At 36.2% G+C, this 8,395-nt stretch overlaps 1 protein-coding gene across 3 annotated transcripts in view; it reads left to right on the top strand.

Annotated features, from left to right (window-relative positions):
• Window positions 1-8,395, top strand: part of MPV17L2 (MPV17 mitochondrial inner membrane protein like 2) — a 153,242-nt gene that overhangs the window by 40,006 nt on the left and 104,841 nt on the right. The window lies entirely within an intron of this gene.

Genomic DNA, 8,395 nt, shown 5'->3' with positions numbered 1-8,395 from the left:
CAGAGTGGCACATACGGGTATAACACATTTCTGGGGGCAGAGTGGCATATAGGGGGTTAAAAAGGCATATCATGGGGCAGAGTGGCATATAAGAGGGTATAAGGCATTTCAGGGAGGCAGAGTGGCATGTGGGGGGGTATAAGGCATTTCTAGGGGCAGATGTGCATAACTGGGGGTGCAGGTTGGCAAATAAGGGAAATAAAAACAAAAAAACTTTTTCTCAATCATAGCTTTTATTAAATATGAAGAAATAGTTTACATGAATTAATATTTACTAGTAAAACTTTTCCTATATGGTCGTCTTATATTCAGGCCTTTTCTTTTTTCATAAATTAATATTCAAATTTTGGGGGATCGTCTTATAATCGAGCAAATACGGTAATTAACAGAGGATTTTGCTTTTAGTTCGCTGTCATCTGCTGCTGGTCGCACAATAACATAGGTTCATATCACTCTCAGCCAAACTAATGCACGCTAATCTCATCTAATGTACATTACATAGTTATATAGGCTGAAAAAAGACATGTGTCCATGTCTTCAGCCTTTCCTATATCTGTTAATTTGTTGCTGTTGATCCAAAAGAAGGCAAAAAATCCCAGTTTGGCTCTTTGCAATTTTGCACTAACCAGGGGAAAAAATCCTTCTGGACCCCAAAATGGCAGTCAGGTTTCTCCTTGGATCAATAAGCAGTTTCCCCATAATTAAACATTATATCCCCGAATATTATGTTTTCCCAAGTATCCATCCGGTTGCAGTTTAAACATCTGTATAGACTCCGATAAAACTACCTCTGCAGGCAGAGAATTCCACATCCTTATTGTCCTTACTGTAAAAAACCCTTCTTCTGCTTTAGACGATATCTCCTTTCTTCCAGTCTAAACGCATAACCATGTGTCCTATCCATAGTCCTGTTTATGAACAGATTTCCACACAATGGTTTGTATTGGCCCCGAATATATTTATATAATGCTATCATATCCCCTCTGAGGCGCTGTTTTTCTAAACAGATTTAAATTTGTTAACCTTTCTTCATAACTATAGCTCTCCATTCCTTTTATTAATTTTGTAGCCCGCCTCTGCACCCTTTCTAGTGTTATGATATCCTTCTTTAGAATAGCTGCCCAAAATTGCACAGCATATTCAAGGTGTGGCCTTACCATTAATTTATACAGAGGCAAAATTATATTTTTATCCCGCAAATTGATGCCCCTTTTTATACACGACAATACCTTACTGGCCTTAGCAACTGCTGACTGACATTGCACATTGTTGCCTAGTTTGTTGTCTATAACAATTCCCAAATCCTTCTCATTTGTTGTGACCCCTAACTCACTACTGTTTAGGGTGTAGGTTGCGTGTGCATTCCCTACCCCGAAGTGCATAACTTTACATTTATCTCCATTGAATTTAATCTGCCATTTGTGTGCCTAGTCCCCCAGTCTATCTAGATCCCTCTGCAGCACTGTAATATCCTGCTCGCACTGTACTACTTTACCTAGTTTAGTGTCATCTGCAAACACAGAAACATACATTTCTACACCCGTTTAAAATCATGACCTGCCAGGCACATCAATTGTCCTTAACTGACTGTTTTGTGCGATGGGCTTGGTCCGTCAGTTGTTGTCAGGGAGTTAAAGATGTCCCATAAATAGTAAGTGGGCACATTTTGAAATTCCAAAAATATGCACACACCCCAAACACATGCATGAGTGGTATCACTGTGCTTGGGAGATGTTGCTTGACAGTGACATATACCAGAAGCTGTAAATTCATACCCGTCAAAGAGTGTGTGACAAAGGGTAGTAGTAGAAATAATGCTTGCAAAGGGTTAAAATACCAGCACCTGAAATACCCTGGGATGTCTAGTTTTCAAACATCTATAATTCGATGGAGGTAAATTGAACTGACCGTCTTCAAATGTCCCAAATAGGACATGGGGCAGTATGACCAGATTAAAAAAAATAGTTTTGATATAGCAATACACTACTTGTACTTATTGCCCTATAACATGCAAAAAAAACCCATAAAAACATTATGCATTTCAAAACTCAGGAGGAATACTACTCTCTTTGGCAGGCTTTTTCATTTGTTTTGCAGATGAATATCCCCCCCCCCCTCAATTATGTACCATATTTTATACTTTCTTTTTATAGTAAATTAAATATGCTCAAAAAAAACAAAAAAACTTGTGTGGATACAGTAAATAAGAAAGAAGAGAATTATAGCTAAAACACAAACACCGCATTTATGTTAAAACAGCTACTCTCACGAAGAGTACAAAGAATAAAGAAAAACTTAAAACAAATATATCCAAAAACAATTTTTTTTTAATATTCTGTACAGAGGATTTTTGTTTGTTTTTCACCAAAAGCTTAGTGAATCTGTTAATAAACAGAGTAGACATAACTTGCTTGTTATAGTAAGAAACCTAACTAAAAACATATTATTATTCAAAATGTCCTAGGGCGGTCATGTGATAAGACAAGACAAACTTCTAGTCACGGGCGCTGATGCTGTCTGAGATTCCTGTTCACCTGAGGCACCGCAGTTAGCATTTGAACTGCAAGTGCAGTTTTTTTATTTTTTTATTTTTATTTATAAACATAGAAAAAGAACAAATTACATTACAAAACATACAAACTAATAACAATTCCGTTTGATTCCATTATACTTTACTAACTTCTTATCCAAGTTCTGAGTGTGTGTTTTTAAATATATCTAACGGGTATTCCTCTTATTTCAAAGATCTAGGTTACCTTCAGCCACAAACTTTATTCTGTCCTCCCAGAGAATGTAAGTATTAGTGTTCCAGCAGGTTTGTGTCAAAATTCCCTTTTCCATATTACACTGGTATATTAACTGAGCTTTTATTTTAGCCCATGGGATTAGCTCTCCGGATTGCCAGTTTCTGGCGATCACTATTTTTATTGCAGTCAATAGATGTAAAAGGAATTGAATATCTTTTCTTTCATTATTAGGTAAATTTAAATGGAGTAGAGCTCTTTCGGGGGTTAGATCCCAATCTGATCCAAATTTATTGACTAATCTATGTTAAAAGCCTTTGCCATAGTTTTTTCATAGGATTACAGTTCCACCATATGTGGAGCATATCTCCTTTTTCTGCACCACATCTCCAACAATTTGGGAGATTATTGGGGAACATTTTTGCCAGGACAGAAGGAACTAGATACCACCTATTCATGAGTTGGAATTGGAGCTCATTCAGATTGAAACAATGTATGGTATCATATGTTATATTTAATGCTTTATTCCAATCTTCAATATTTATTGTAATGTCTAAATCCTTCTCCCATTTTGCTAATGCCAGAAAAGTATATTCAATTCTACATAGCTTAATCAATTTTAATGATTTTGTCAATAACTTTTTGTGTTGCTCTCCCTCCACTAATTGTTTAAATGAATTATAAACTTGAGTATTCCACTTCTGCCAAGGAATTTTTTGGAAAAAACTTTTTACCCTTAAATATCTGAAACATTCTCCTATTGGTAGATTAAATTCAACCTGTAGTTGATGGGAAGTCTTTAATGTTTCTCTCTCCATTAGATCTTGTATTTTGTTTATACCTCTCTGTTTCCATATAGATAAGTTTAAGTTTTCAATCATATATTCCAAGTTGGAAATAGGAAGGCTAGTTAATATCAGTCCCTCTAATCCGAGTTTCGATTTAATCCAGTGCCAATTTCTTACTATGTGCTGCAGTGCTAAACTAGTTCCTGTTGCAGTCAACTCAATAGCTTTCCTGGAGGAGATCCAGAACAGATATTGTAAATCTCCATATGAGTTATTTCTCAATAATTGCCCTTTGTACCAAGTTTCCTGCATTGCGCTATTTGTTTGTGTTAAAATAGCCTGCACAAATAAAGCTGCCTGCACAAACAAAGCCGCCTGTGCGTATTCTCTTATCAGGGGAACTCCCAGTCCACCTTGATTTCTATTTCTTGTAATACCTTGCAGTTTCAACCTTGTTTTTTTGGTCCCCCATATAAATTTGTTAATCAGTCGTTGAATTAATTCTAACCAGCTCGCAGGGACCAAATGAGGGATCATCCTAAAAATATAGATAAATTTAGGCAAAGTGTATGAATTAACCACATTTATTCTCCCCCACCAAGAGATAAATAAACCTCTCCAGTTTTTAAAGGCGAGGCTCTTATCTCTAATTAGGGGGAGAAGGTTAATCTCCATCCAAGAATTCAGTGTAGAATTACCGTATTTGCTTGATTATAAGACGACCCTGATTATAAAACGACATCCCAAATCTGAATATTAATTTAGGAAAAAAAAGAAAAAGCCTGAATATAAGACGACCCTATAGGAAAAAAGTTTTACCAGTAAATGTTAATTCATCTAAACAATTTGTTTTTAATAAAAGCTATGATTGAGAAAAATATTTTGGTTTTATTTCCTTCTATTTTCCAACCTGCCCCCCTGTTATGCACATCTGCCCCAGAAATGCCTTATACCCCCTATATGCCACTGTGCCCCATGATATGCCTTTTAACCCTCTAAATGCCACTGTGCCCCATGATATACCTTTTAACCCTATATGCCACTGTGCCCCATGGTATGCCTTTTTAAAAGACATATTATGGGGAAGAGTGGCATATAGGAAGGTTTAAGGCATTCAGGAGGCAGAGTGGCGTATAGAGGGTTAAAAAGGCATTTCTGGAGGCAGAGTGGAATTAAGGGGGTTAAAAGGCATTTCACAGAGCACTCTGCCTCCAGAAATGCCTTATGCCCCCCATTTAACACTCCCCCACCAAACTTACCGGTGCTTCTAACTTCCCTGTCATGTAGCCGGGGCAGCGTGTAGATCCCACGCACTTACGCTGCAGCCGGAAGGAGGCATGGCTAGCAGCGGGGGTTGTCTGCGTCCATCACGCAGACCTGCGGCACCGGTACGGGGAACTCTGATCTCTGACAGCCGGGGAAGGTCTGCGTGATGGACGCAGACAACCTCCGCTGCTAGCCACACCTCCTTCCGACTGCAGCGGAAGTTGTCTACACAATTCGCGTATACAACTTCCGCTGCAGCCGGAAGGAGGTGTGGCTAGCAGCGGAGGTTAATGTCTGCGTCCATCACGCAGACCTGCCCCAGCTACACACCGGGGACTCAGAAGTACCGGTAAGTGGGGAGGGGGGGAGACAGGAGGATCCAGGTCCCCTGCAGCTGCGGGGGATCTGGATCTTAGTCGTCTCATAGTCAGACCTATTTGCTCTGAAAAAAAACTTGTCTTATAATCGAGCAAATACGGTAATTCTTATTCCCAAGTAGGTAAAATTATCTTTAACCCACTTAAATCCCAATGTCTCGATATATTGTCTTTGCATACAGTCAAGATTGAAGGGTAAAGCAACCGATTTGTCGATATTCAACTTATAGCTCGACACTACACTATATTGATCTATCCATTTAATAATGTGTTTTAGAGAGTTTACTGGGTCCCTAACTGTCAATAGCACATCGTCTGCATATAATTAGATTTTTTGTATTCCCTCGTTTCCACATCCCTTCACGTTCTGATCAGCCCTAATATCTCTGGCATGAGGTTCTAAAGATAGAACATATAACAATTGGGATAAAGGCAACCCTGACGAGTGCCGTTCAAAAAAGGAAACCAATTTGATTTAATTCCGGGACCTACCACTTTACCCGTTGGTTTGGTATACAGAGCCATTATTGCATGGTATATTCGTCCTTGAAATCCAAAGGCCTTCAATGCACCTGCCATAAATCTCCAACTGACCCTATCGAAAGCCTTCTCGGCATCTAACGAGAGGGTCAGTTGCAAGATATTTTTTTTAATATTTTCCTCAAAGATACCAGCAATTGCTCTTATATGGCTGGTTGCTGACCGATTCTTAATAAAGCCTACTTGGTCTGTGTGGATTATTTGCGGTAATACTGCGCTCAACCTATGGGCGAGTACTCCTGTATTGAGGAGAGATATCGGTCTGTAACTAGTTATCTCTTCTGGGTTTTTATTTGATTTTAGTACTGGTGTTATATTCCCTCTTAGAAGTTCTTCTGGGAGGGCTCCTCTATCTATACTTTCGTTGAATGCTCTGACCAAGTAAAGGGAGAGTTCCTCAATAAATAACTTATAAAAACTTGAATCAAAGCCATCAGGACCTGGGGATTTTTTTTGTTTTAACTCTCGGATTCTGTTCTGGACCTCCTCCAATTTCACTATTTAATTCTATTAAAGTTTCTTCCGAAATCTTAGGGAAAGATCTCTTTAAAAAATAATCTTGCATGTCTATTTCTGTTACATTATCCGGTAAATTATATAGCGCTTTATACAATTCATTAAATGCTTGACCTATCTCATTCGGGTCCATAAGGGTTCTGCCTATTTTAGATATAATTCTCTTTTCTCTTCTCTTTTTTAACAAGTTCGTGAGCATTTTGTCTGCTTTATTTCCCTTATAATATCTTTTAGAATTTAGTGCCATCAGCACTTTGTTGGTCTGTTCCATAAGTTTTATATTTATCTTGGTCTTTATATCTTCAATTTTCTCGGTAGTTAATTTGGAAGGAGTCTGTTTATTATTTTTTTTTTAACTGAAATAAAGTTATGTACAAATCAGACAATTTGGCTTCTGGTTTTTTTTTTTTTTTTTTATGTGTGCAGCTAATTTGACAAAATGTCCCCTTATCACTGCTTTATATGTACACCATAAATTAGATGCGGACATTTTTTCTACATCGTTTTCTTTAAAGAAAAATTGAGTTATTTCTTTTATATATTCAATATCTGCATTTTTCCTTATTAGATTATGATTTAATCTCCATTCCGTTGTTAATTTTCTCACAGAATCTTCTATATCCATCGTTACCAAATTATGATCTGACCAAGTAATGTCATGAATTTTGGTGTTTTTAACTTTTGACATCAACCCAATATCTCCCAAGATTAAGTCTATTCGGGAGTAAGCACAATGTGTTTTTGAAAAACAAGTAAAATCTCTTTCGGTTGTGTGTAAAATACGCCAAATATCGTATAAGGTATGTTTATTTAATAGAGATTGGAATCTATGTGCTTGCAGAATAATGCTTCGCTCTATGTTTGAACCTTTAAACGACCTTTTATCTAAGTGGGGATCCAACACACAATTAAAGTCTCCCATCCAAATTAGCGGGCCTTGTTTGATTTTTAACGTTTTTTCCAAAATTTTTGTTAAATAAATTACAGGGGAGCTATTAGGTGCATATATTAAGTAATGTTAATAACTTATTATTTATCTCCACTACGGCTATAATATAACGACCACCTAGGTCTGTTTCAATATGTTTAAATTTTACATCTATGTCTTAGATAAATAAAAAATAAAATTGCTACACCCCTTTTTTTTTGTTTTCAAAGATGCTTCTACACATAAGGGATAATTCTGTTTTATTATATTAATATTATCTATTGTTCGCCAATGTGTCTCTTGCAAAAAGGCAACATTTATCTTATCTTTCCATAATCTCTGGAGAACTAGGAATCTCTTTTGTGGGGAATTAAGCCCTTGAGTATTAATTGTTCCAAACCTAATCCGGCCCATTAGAGATTTGAATCTTGACCTTTCTAACACACCTCATATAGAACTTGGATTGTAAAAAATTGGAATCAGCATAAATAACAAAACAATCACAAAACAACACATAAAAAACATATACTTGTAGGTAGTGTAACACCTCGTAACACTGCCTACTTCTACAATTACCCCCTACATTGCAGAAAAGTTTTGCCATCTGTCAAATGGCAATTTGGGGCCCTGGGCGAGAAAAAAAAAATAAAAATGATGTAACCTCATTATATAAATATATATGAAGTAGCCTTTAGTTTCATATCGAGCTATTTTTGTCTAAGGCCTATATTTTACTAATTCCCTATTTCTGAATTACCATCCAAAATGGAAATATAATAAATAGTGCTTATCTTCTCCTCTTAACATATAACTAATGTGATTTAATAATAATAATTAAAAAAATATATATATTTATCTCATACTATTAAATATACCTATAGTGAATTAATCCTTGTGTACTAATATCACCACCCCTCTGTGTTCCTTGTTTGATATGCCTTGATAACCATTTTTCAGTGTATTATCTTCAGTTATGTCCAGCATCTGTAATCACCATAATATTGCTTATTTGTGTAATAATATCTAAATTTTCAAAAGTTGCGTTATATCAGACTCATCTATTAATTTTCAACAATATTTTAATGTTTATTACCTAGTACCACTAAACAGTGTATTCTTATTCTAGTGAACTTTAAATTGCTTACTTTTGTGTGTTACTTAATTTATATCTAAATCTATATTCAGTATGATAATTCCATTTTGCTTGGGAATGTCCCAATTTTCTATATATTAGAT

This window comes from Spea bombifrons, chromosome 1 (genome assembly GCF_027358695.1).
Source record: "Spea bombifrons isolate aSpeBom1 chromosome 1, aSpeBom1.2.pri, whole genome shotgun sequence".
Lineage (NCBI taxonomy): Eukaryota > Metazoa > Chordata > Amphibia > Anura > Pelobatidae > Spea > Spea bombifrons.
The sequence above is the reverse complement of the archived record's forward strand: the minus strand, read 5'-3'. Positions and strand labels throughout refer to the sequence as shown.